General features: G+C 38.1%; 1 long non-coding RNA gene across 1 annotated transcript; it reads right to left on the bottom strand.

Moving 5' to 3' along the window:
* Positions 1–716: 716 nt before the first annotated feature.
* On the bottom strand, positions 717–8,649 carry LOC129191657 (uncharacterized). Its single transcript, XR_008573242.1, has 3 exons — positions 8,520–8,649; positions 6,755–6,869; positions 717–868 (listed from the first exon to the last, which is right to left on the bottom strand). It is a non-coding gene; the product is annotated as an uncharacterized LOC129191657 (long non-coding RNA).
* Between the last annotated feature and the right edge of the window lie 3,483 nt (positions 8,650–12,132).

Here is a 12,132-nt window from a genome sequence, read left to right as displayed (position 1 = left end):
TGACTGGAACAGTGCTGTTTTTAAGGATCAACTGCAAATACACTAAGCATAGATCATGTGAAGAGCACTGCTATTTTTACGGACTTACTGCAAAAATGGTAGTTGAGGTCCTCATGAAAAGAGAACTGTGCTGTTTTTAAGGACCTGCAAAAACAGACACTGCTGCGTAAACACTAGTCATACATCCTCATGACAGGAGCACTCTGCCGTTTTTAGCGATCTGCCACAAAAATGGTAGTCACAGATCCAGTTTATGACAGGGCCAAATGCAAACCCACGAGTCATAGACCCTCATGACAAGGGCACTTTGCTGTTTTTAAAGACCTAGTGCAAAAACAAAAAGTGCTCTGCTGTTTTTAGGAATCTCCTGCGGACCAGTCTGATGGGCCAGATTTGGCCCGTGGGGCGCCAGTTGAATACCCCTGTCCTAGCATGTCATCCCTGACTGTAATAGGCAACACAGGAAGTCAGAGGTCGCTGCACGTTGGCCTGCTTTAGACAGCAACCTTGGTGATAGCAAGTCAACAGCACCTCTGCTGGTTGCAACCAAGTAGTGCACGCCACTTTGTCTCAATCGCTTCAAGACTTGTCCCGCTAGCGTCTTTTTTTTTTTTTTTTTTTTTTTAGAACAACATGAGTCATATAGTATCTTCGTTCAGACACATCTCTGGTCGAGAAGGTCCAACGGGACTGCCGCCGATTTTGGGTGCAGAAAGGTAAAATTGAGAAGGCGGGGGGTACATTGTGGCCGTCACATCAAGCGTCCTTGGCACTATTCCATCTTGTGTGTGTCTATTTGTCTCTTTGTCTTTCCTCCATCCCACTGTCTCCATTAACCTTGGCTGTGGACACACTGCTGATTCTCCTGCTGCTGCGGAGAGAGGAAGAGGAGGAGATGACAAGGATGGACACAAGGTGGGAGGGGGGAACGTTAAGAGTGGTGACAAGGACATCCTGCATCTTAACAATATGTGCATGGTTGTGCTTGGAGTTTATAATGGTCACCATTATTTTTGCATTCTGAACCAAAAATACCGTAAATGACTCAAAAGTTATTTAAAAATACATCAAGGTATAAATGAATGAAATAATGCAGTGGAAGTAGCAGACGTCACGTAGTAAGAACAAACTATTTAAAGTTGGTGTTTCAAAACAATGGTAAATGCAGACGTTTATTTTTTAAAAGTTCTATTTTATTTATTGGATTTTTTTAAAAACTGAAGTTAAGATTAGATTTCAAACTCCAACAGAACTATTTTTTTATTGAATGTAATGAAGTTAATACTACACATTTTCTTGAATGATATGAAACATGTTTTTCATCCTAATTTCATAAAATTTCATTAAAAAATATTAGATTTCTTGAATTTTTGGAAATTATTTTATGCATTGTATAAATTATTAAAATTGGTAGAAATGTAAAATATACACTGAAATATAAGACAATAATAAACTGTTTAAATTGCTAAGTGTGTGTATATATATATAATTTTTATTTTTTTTAATGCTATATTTTTTTATATTTTGAACTTTTGAAATTAAAGATTAGTTATTAGCTCGCTATTTGAGAATTATTTTTATTTAATGAATTTAATTTTCTTGAATTATGTAAAAAGAATATATTATTAATCCCAATTTCATAAAAGAAAGTTCATGAAAAATGCATTTCTCAATTTCTTTTTTATTTATTCAGTTCACTGTATACATTAAAATGAGTACAAATCTAAAATATGCTCTCGAATATAATAACAGATATTATGAATAATAATAATACATTTTTTAAAGTTATAATTGTATTTTATATATTTTACTTTTTTTTACTTTTAAGATTAGATTTTAAAACCACAATTTTTCTTGAGAATTATTTGTATTTACAATACTTTAATGAATTACATTTCCTTGAAATATTAAAAAAAAATGTTTTTAATCCTATTTTCAGTTTAAAAATATTAGATTGAAAAAAAAATCTGTCCATTGTATAAATGATTAAAATGAGTACACATGTAAAATATACAGTGGAATATAAAATACAAAATAAGATACCTGATAATGTCAAAAACAACGGTAAAGGCTGAATAAAAACTATTATTATCATTGCCGTCTGTTTTGAAAGCGTATTGAGTTTTAAATCCCGTGACTCGTTGTCCACAATGAATGTGGGAGAGGAAAGTCAAAGAGCGTCAAGGACATTCAGCGCGGTTGTTCCTTGGGAGGAAGGAGAAAGCCTCGCAGTAGGTCACTTCCCAGCCACATCAACATTATTCTTTTTCTTGTGCGGAGCAAACACGGCGCTAATTTGAATGCCTATTGAGCGCATTTGCACATATTAACCGCGTTGACGGGGTGCTGTAGTAGTGGGCTGAGGTTGCCATGGTGATTAACTCCTAGATAAGGATGCTTGACTAAAATGATTTACCTGCGACAGGAAGACATCTAGCGTTTGCAATCATCCCGCATGGCGACAATGATGACGGTGCACCGTGTGAATAATAGCATTCACATATGTTGTCACCCCAAAGAGGTTTTCTCATCAATATGCTAATTCCTGAGCTCATATTTATTGACTATTTTACTAGCGTGTGCGCAGCTTGTGCAGCGTCACCACATACAATTGAATCACATTGTTGGTGTCGCACGCAATATTCTGCTGTGTGTTTTAATTGCCTCTATTTTCTATGGGGTCGGGGTCGGGGTCGGGGGGGGGGGGGGGGGGGGGTGTAAAATACTCAATTTCACTTCATGTGTTGTCCTGTGGCGATATTCATGTGACAAATATGCAATCACGATGCTGCCCTTACCACTTGCTGACAAATATACAAATATATACAAATATAATAAAGCTCATTTTTTTCAAGTGTTATTGAAATAAACTGGGACTAAATACACACAAATATAAATTATATTACGAGTATTATTAATGTTGTAAGTAGTATATCTTATTTATTTTTTATTCTGTATTTAAAGTTTCACTTCAAATATTGCAGTAAGCATGGTTTAATTGTATAGAATGACATTTATTTTGTAATTGTGTATAATTAAAAACACACTCATTAAATTAGAGAAATACATTGGGAATAAAATAATTATACATGTATACATAAAAAAGACACATATTCTAGTATTCAGTAGCAGCAATAACAGTACAAAAATGACAAAAATCATATCTATTATATTTTTGTACATATTTATGTATTATATAGTACATATCTATTTTTCACATTTTATTTAAATGTTATTGAAATAAATTGGGCATAAATACACACAAAAAATGTGAAAATGTATCAATTATATTATGATTATGTTTATTATTATGAGTAGTGTTTTTTTATCATTTTTATTAGATTGTATTTAAAGTTTGCAGTGGTCTAAAGCCCTTTCAAATATTGCAATAAAAAATAGTTGAATTATATATATAACAAAAAATACATTGAAATATAAAAATTCTTGGCAGCACCACTGGTATTAGTTCCAGTTGGAAGCAATGATCATTTTTAATAATATTTTTAATACATACAAATATATAGTGGGGCTGCGAGGTGGCCTAGTGGTTCGCATGTTGGCCACACAGTCAGGAGATCGGGAAGATCTGGGTTCGAATCTCCGTTGGGCATCTCTGTGTGGAGTTTGCATGTTCTGCCCGTGCGTGGGTTTTCTCCGGGTACTCCGGTTTCCTCCCACATTCCAAAAACATGCATGTTAGGCTAATTGGCGACTCTAAATTGCCCATAGGTATGAATGTGAGTGTGGATGGTTGTTTGTCTATATGTGCCCTGCGATTGGCTGGCGACCAGTCCAGGGTGTACCCTGCCTGTCGCCCGAAGTCAGCTGGGATAGGCTCCAGCATACCTGTGACCCTAGTGAGGATAAGCAGCATAGAAGATGGATGGATGGAAAAATACATCAAATATTAATTGAAACAATAATAAAAATGCAATATATGCAATGCAATATCCATGTATACAAATGTGTATGATATAACAGAATGACCTTAAGGTGCACATGTTGCATTGTGTTGCCGATGTGTGAGCAACATGTCTGCCACAGTCTAGTATTTCACGCATGCATGCGCCTCCATTCTAACCTGCTTCCTAATCAGCAACCTGTGATCCTAACACATTGATTTTCACGCCGCACCCCCCCAGGTCCCCCGCATGGAGCCAATATCAGATGGACGGGAATGGAAATCAATTGTCTCCTCGCCAGTGGGATGAATCCATGGAAGCTCCCAGGAGCAATCAGCGTGTCAACACCGTGGAGACGACACGTTGACGCAGATGAAGTGAGTGGATGCAGAAAGCCATGGATGGCAAACAGTCAAAGGGCTAAGTGATTTGCACTAAACAATGAAAGAAACACAAAGCCTGAGGCTGCTTGGCATTAACCTTGTCTAATTAGCACACAGCACTTTGATGGAGGAGCTGGAGAACAAAAAAAAAGAAAAAAAAAGCTTCAGGCGCTCCAGATGGACTCTTAACCGTGCACACCTCTCAGGTAGCTTTTTGGATCATTGCCCGCTCTGCAACAGCTGAATCCGTGGAAATACAACAAAATGTCAAATGTCACTACTTTTATTCTAAATGCAATTCTGACCTTGACAGATTGTATGCTTTTTTTTTTTATGTAATGCAGTTTTCATGGAAGGCAATGAGACATTTTTGGCCATGAAGGTGCCCATAGAGAGCATTTGGCACTGCATAAAAATACTCATGCCATCGAATCAATTGTGTATGTGATCTCCAACATATCCAACATTCTAATATTTATTATATTTTGCATTAATAAAGCAGATAATTACCCGGGTATGGGATAAAATCCTGAAATCTTAAAATATTTAAGATGAAAAAAAAAACAGAAAAATATTGATGTATGAGGATTATAGCAATTTTTGTGTGCGGGTACATTTTTGGCCACGAAGGTGTCCAGTGGGGGTTTTTCATGCAATCAAATCAACTCTTTTGCTGATCTTTGACGCATCCAAGCCTCTAAGATTTGTTATGGAAAACCATCCATGACTTTTTTTGTCTCTTTTTGTAATAAATAATGAATAGTTCAAATAATCAAACGGTTAAAATTCAGAAGTCCTAAATATTTAAGATGAAAAAACTCCCCAGAAAAATATTGATGTGTGATGATCTCATAGTAGTTTTTGTGTGTGGGTACATTTTTGTATTTGGCCCTACATAAAAAATACTCATGCAATTTAATCCAGGGGCGTCAAACTGGTTGTCACATCGCAGTTATGGTTATCCTCGGAGGGCCACTTCTTATAATTTTATTTTAGATATGTGTTAATCATGAATGATTACATGAATTAATAACTCATTTAAAAAGTCATTTTAAATTGGATTTGACAACAAAAAAAATGAGGTTTTCTGTCAATGTTGACAACAAATACATTTAGCAATAAAGATTGTCTTTTTGATTTAAAATTGTTTTCAGTTTTTTTGTTAGTAATATTCATGTTGTTTTTGCTTTAATGTTTTATTATTTATAGTAAACATAACGGTAAATGTTAATTAAATTATTGTAAAAATATGTTTTGAATATTACATTTTTATATTGTAAAAATATTTTGTAAAAAATCAAATTTGTACTTATTTAACTATCTTTATAGTAAGTAAAAAATAAATCAATTGCAGCATACCTATACAAATACAATAATGTACATATCATTTTACAACAGTATAAAAGTAAAGTCATGAAAAACCAAGCTTCAAAAAGTAAAGACAAAATTAATATTAATAACAAAATTACAATATATATACAAATGTTTTTAAAATAATATTAAAAGAAGTGCCCTTTTGACATGCATTATTTCAAGGCTTTCGCGGGCCACATAAAATGATATGGCGGACCAAATCCGGCCCCCGGGCCTTGGGTTTGACACCTGCGATTTAATCCATTTTGTTGCTGAGCTTCAGCATATCCAAGATTCTAATAATACTTGGAAAATCATGACTTTTTCGTGTCTTTTGTCTTCATTCAAATAATTATAATGGCGTTTAAAGGGCTAAAATCCCACAATCCTAAAATCTTAAAAAATGTTTACGGCGGGAAAAAAAAGAAGCAGAAATGTACCAAAAAATAAACGGAATAACACGGCAGCATCGTTTGCACCGAGAGGCAAGTGCAGTGGATTTCTTCAGCAACATCGCCCGTCCGTAATTACATGTCCTCTAATGCCCAACCGCTGCTTTGCGTTATGTTTTAAGCATGAGCATGAATTTTACATGAGCTTCGAAGCTGAACAGGTTTGTTTTACATTGACAGCGTTTGTAAATCGCGTCTTCAGAGGAAAGGGGTGGTGGGGGGCGGCGGGGAGAACTTCCTGGTCATGGGTGAATCTCCTCAACGAAGCTGAATCTCATTTTCGCTGCCAAATTAATTCAGCAAGAGGATCCATGAAAAAAGCGTCTGCGAATCTCATCTCACCTTTTTTTTTTTTTTTTTTTCATATCCGGGCCCCCCTCCCTTTTTTTTTTCTATTTCCATTTCAGTGCTGTGAAATTCTATACATGATTGTGAGCACCTCCTGTCCGCATCACGTGAATACATGATGTTTCATATTAAGGCTGCAGCAAAGATAAGGCAGTAATGCATGCGTCTCTACGGAGGATGGGGGGGCACGTGGATGCACCGAGACCTGGGCCAGGTGATTTAATCTGACAAGCTCCCCGCAGAGCGCTAATCAATAATGTTAGCGTCACAAGCAATGCACACAAGGAGATAAGAGTTGAGAAAAGAACAACAAAACCTGAGGAGAATTGGAAACGACTTCTTGCTCCCTCTCCGTCTTCTCTCTGCAGGATGGATGCCCCGGAACGAGTCATTTGGAAAGGGCCCGCTTCCTGACAGCACCCTGCTGCCTCCTGCAAAGGCCGAGGATGTAGTGGATACTCATCATCGGCGCTAAAGCGTGAAGGGGAGCTTTCTCTTAGCGTTAAATTCACACAGGAGTTGTGCAAAGGTGCTGATAATCCTGCTAAAACTACTTGGCGGGCGCGTTATTTGGCAGGAGAAGCTACTATATGAGTCGGACCCCCACAGAGCGCCTTCAGCTGTCCTTGTGCTGGGGCGCATTAACATGACAACAACACAGCCACCTTGTTGTACCAATGACAAACTTGAGTCAATGCAAAATGAATTAACAATGAACTCATGCGTCCTTCATGAACTGGACAGGTCATGTTTGAGGTAACGTAGCAACTCTTGTTGCTAGGCAGACTTCATTGGGGCTCAGTCAAAACTGCCCTAAATCAAATTATTACAGGAACAGGAAGTCCCACCAAGGATATCGGACTCCAAAAAAACAGCAGACTAAGGTGATGTTAGTTTTGCAATTGACTAACAACTCTGTATTAAATATAAAATATGATATATTGGGGAGAGTATTCAAAGAGTATTCTAATTATGTATTTATATATTATTTATTATTATATATTGTAATTCTCTATTATAGTATATAATATATGAATAAATGTATGTCATCTACATACTAATATCAATATGAATACAATAATATGTTCATATATAACAATATATTACATTAATATAATAAAAGAACTAGTTCATATCATTATTATAACATATTAATATATAATATATGTAAAATTGTATGAATATACAATTATAATAATTCTGATTTTATAAAATACAAAGAAACATAAAAATGTAAATATAATAACTGTATAGTTTTAATTTGTATTTAATATATATACATAATACATAACATAAATATAATAATAATATATGATATAATATATGAATAACACACCGGGTGCTCTGAACGCATTAATGTGCACCATTAATATGTATCAGTATTTATACATGAAATAGATACAAACACCACAATGTGTGTTTGATGCAGGCACAATAATAAACATATTTTTGAATGAACGCCTCTCAATCAAAACGGCCTAATTTTTGGTACAATTCTCGCATTTTCATGTGGATAAATGGTGCAGGTGCTTTGTCTTGTGGCTTTCACATAATAATGCTTATTTCCTCTCACTGTGAGGAGGTGTACTAATTACTGGAACGCCCTTTGTAGGGGGCGGTAGCAGACAGAGGAGTGTATTTGCACACGCACTGCCAACATGCCACGCAAGGTGATGCATGGGCAGGCGTGAAGGAGTACAAGAGTGCAGCTGCTTCCTGATTCTGATGAATATTGAGGAAGTGAGCCGCTGGAAGCAGCAGTGGCTAAAAGTTCCATCAATAATGCAAGCTTCTTTCAAGGTGAAGGCTCTGCCATTTGGCCCCCGTGACACATGATGATTACTGTACACGTCACGTGTGTGTATCACGCTATTCCCCCATTGGGACGCATCACTGCAAGTATGACTTAGCCGCCGTCATCCTTACCATCATCATTGGCCATCTGTGCTGCGTGAGACGCGGCATTTGGACACACGCCGACACGATGACGCTCCTCACTTTCACGCGAACATTTTATGGCATTTGTGTTCTTTCACCAACTTTTACATTTAAATCATTGCGATGCAGAAAGGGGAACTCACCTTATAGAATAAGAAGATATTTCCTGTGAAATGATTGATTCGGAGCTCAAGCGTGTCCCCGTTGTTCATACAGAAAGGTGGTGCATTCAGGGTCCCTGGAATAGAGTAACACGATACTTGCTTTGACTGGTGTTTTATAGAGGATCTTTGACAAACGTTTTTGCAGTTGGGCCAGCAGAGTGCTCCTGTCAAGCAGGTCCTCAAAACCAGCACAGCGCTCCTGCCACATAGAGGATCTTTGACTAGCATTTTTTTTGCAGGAAATCGTTCAAAACAAGAGTGTTCCTGTTATATAGAGAATCTTTGACGAGTGTTTGTTGCCATCGTTCTTTTAAAAACGGCAGAACACTCCTGTGATATAGAGGATCTTTGATTAGCGTTTTTTTTGCAGTACGTCCTCAAAAACAGCAGACCACTCCTGTCATATAGAGGAGCTTTGTCTAGCATTTTTGCAGTAAATCATTAAAAACAGCAGAGCACTCCTGTGATGTAGAGGATCTTTGATTAGCGTTTTTGCAGTACGTCCTCAAAAACAACAGACCACTCCTGTCATATAGAGGATCTTTGATTAGTGTTTTTGCAGTACGTCCTCAAAAACAGCAGACCACTCCTGTCATATAGAGGATCTTTGATTAGTGTTTTTGCAGTACGTCCTCAAAAACAGCAGACCAGTCCTGTCATATAGAGGAGCTTTGACTAGCATTTTTGCAGTAAATCATTAAAAACATCAGAGCACTCGTGTCATATAAAGGATCTTTGATTTGTATTTTTGCGGCAGGTCCTCAAAAACAGCAGAGCACTCCTGTCATATAGAGTGTCATATGTTCGTCCAGCATTTTTCCTACAGGTCCTAAAAAACAGCAGAAACCTCCTGTAAAACTCTTTTAAATGCAAAAATGTAAAAGGTTTTTGAATGGTTCTTTAAAGCTGCAGATTGCTCCTGTCACATTGGAGATCTTTGACTAGCATTTTTGCAGTGGGTCCTCAAAAACAGCAGGGTGGTCCTGTAAAATAGGTCATTTTAAGCAGCATATTGCTCCTGTCGTACAGAGGATCTTTGACTGGGTTAAAAAAAACAAAAAACTTTTAAGACAGCAGAGTGCTCCTACAATATAGAGGATCTTTGTCTGGCATTTTTACAGTGGGTCGTCACAAACATCATATTGTTCCTGCTACGTTAAGGATCTTTGATGAGCATTATTGCACTGGATACTCAAGAACAGTAGAGCGCTCCTGTCATAAAGAGGATCTTTGACAACTGTTGCTGTCATGTGCTTGCAGCAGAGAGGTGAAGCGGCCATATAGCGTCTTTTCTGTGAAATTATTGATTAGGAGCTCAAGCGTGACCTTGTTAGTCATACAGAGAGATGGTGCGTTCAGGGTCTTTTCACTGCGTAGGGACAGAATAACAAGAGAGCAGTTTTACACGGTATCTTTCTCTCCAGTGAAGTAAATGGGGAAAGAGGCGATTGATGGGGGATGAATCATATGCCGAAAAGCTTGTCGATACGTCCCCACTTTCAATGCAAATGAAGAGGAATGGCTGACGAGCCGTCTTCTGATTTGTCAGTGATTTTTTTTGGTTTGAAATTCCCACTTGGTGCACATTGCCAGCTCCTGTCAATCAATACGACAGTGGGGGGAGGACACCCCCACCCCCACTCCGTGTCAACCGCTGTTGTCTGCACACAGAGAACATGCAAACACCACAAGCAGATGTTCCAACAGAGATTGGAACCCGACCACCTTCCTCGGCCGCACGTCACATGGTACGATTTGTGACGTCACGCCCCATTCACTGTCACTTATCCGAATGGGACGTCACGTGTGCACGTTAAAACATCCGCCACTGTGAACGTCGAATATGACTCATGAACCTAACAGTACGAGACCCTCCAGTGCAGATTTATTTTCACCACTTGGGGGCAGTAGACAACACATAATGAATGACGACCCTGGCAACTGGTAGGCAAACTGTTGCTCTTTTTTCATTTGTCACCTTTTATAGAACGCAACTCTATAAAGCCGCACTGAATACAAATTAAAAAAAACATTAAGATTGCTCCTGTTATAGGATCTTGAATCCATTTTTTATGAAAATAATAGTTTATAAATGACCATATAAGTTAGCACAGCAACCGTACATCCTCCAAACACAACAACACAAGCAATGTTGTACTGGGGCAAGTCTAAGAAAGTGTGAGGAAAAGCACATAAGTCAAACAATTTCAAACATTTTGGTGCAGATCTGGATAAAGCACTGTTTTTTTTAACAATCCAAACATGGCCGGGGACCCACCAGCCAAAGGTGCGGTAAAAAAAAGTGACATTTTCTCTTCCTGCCAACTCTCCCTGTCCGTTCTCTGCTGTCTAGGGTGGTGGAGTTAAGAAACTGTATTGCGACAAGCCGACGAACAGGTGTCACTGTACTGGGACGCAAATGGCAAACTCTGCCTGGCAACTAGTGTCACATGACAGATCTGAGCAATTCTGCTGATTATTGTGCCTGCTAGCTTGATAGCTAAATGTACACAGTATAATAAATCCTGCAGACTAGGGACGTAGAGAAAATGCCAAGACATGATTCCCAACTGTCTCCATCGCCTTTAACTGCGGTCCACATGAACAAGCTTGCCATTAAAAGTGTGCAGTTCTCCTGTTTTATGTAATAAATAGAAACAGAGCATGCCACGAGTGTGTGACCTTAATGAACCTTCATTACCTCCCATGAGTGTGTTGACAGGTGTCAAAGTGCAATGGCGGGCTGGTGTGTGCGTGTGTGCGCTGATTGAAGGTCAGCATCAGGATTTCCTCTCTGGAGGTTACCGTGCTGGCACCTGAACACCTTGTTGCTGCTGTGCCGTGAGTCAATGAAGACGATACATCTCCAAGACACGTACGCCAAACAACAACGATGAAGTGAGTCATCCTGCACATGTCGGAGAATGACAGCGATGGCTTTTAAGGGGGATATTTTTAACTCGAACGCATTGATTTCCAATAGAGAAGCAGTGAGGGAGGCAGGTGAAAAAGAATGAAAAGTGATAACATAAAATAGCTATTAATATTATCATAATTAACATTACGATAATATTAGATAAAACAATATTTTAACACATGTACAGTATAAATATGTATTTTGTTATTGATATCTGAATTTACACATTTGCACGTGAGCTGGAAGGTGCGTGTTGCTGATGTCCTTCTATAGAGAGGAATTTCTAAAAATTGAAATACACAAATAGCACCAGCGTCAATGTGTCTGCAACAAGTAAGAGTACAAATAAAGTATTTATTTGTATACAAATAAACAGATCCAGCAGATGGCACTGTGGTGAAAATACTGTACATAAAATAAGGATAAAATTGCCAAATTAATGTGTCGAAGTCAACTTTTCTCATAATCTGTCCTCCTGTTCTTGCCACTCTTCCTGTTCTGTCTCTGGTGTGAGCGGTGCTTTGTGGTGTGTGATATCGCCACCCATAGGACTAGAGTGGAACGCCACATTATGATTTTTTTTCAGACAAACAAGGAAATCGGTCTGACTTCCTGTTCCTGCCAGCTCTCGCTGTCCTTTCTCTGCGGCGTTTTGCAGTCGGATCCGAATTTGTA

Source organism: Dunckerocampus dactyliophorus, chromosome 12, assembly GCF_027744805.1.
Source record: "Dunckerocampus dactyliophorus isolate RoL2022-P2 chromosome 12, RoL_Ddac_1.1, whole genome shotgun sequence".
NCBI classification, from domain to species: domain Eukaryota; kingdom Metazoa; phylum Chordata; class Actinopteri; order Syngnathiformes; family Syngnathidae; genus Dunckerocampus; species Dunckerocampus dactyliophorus.
The sequence above is the reverse complement of the archived record's forward strand: the minus strand, read 5'-3'. Positions and strand labels throughout refer to the sequence as shown.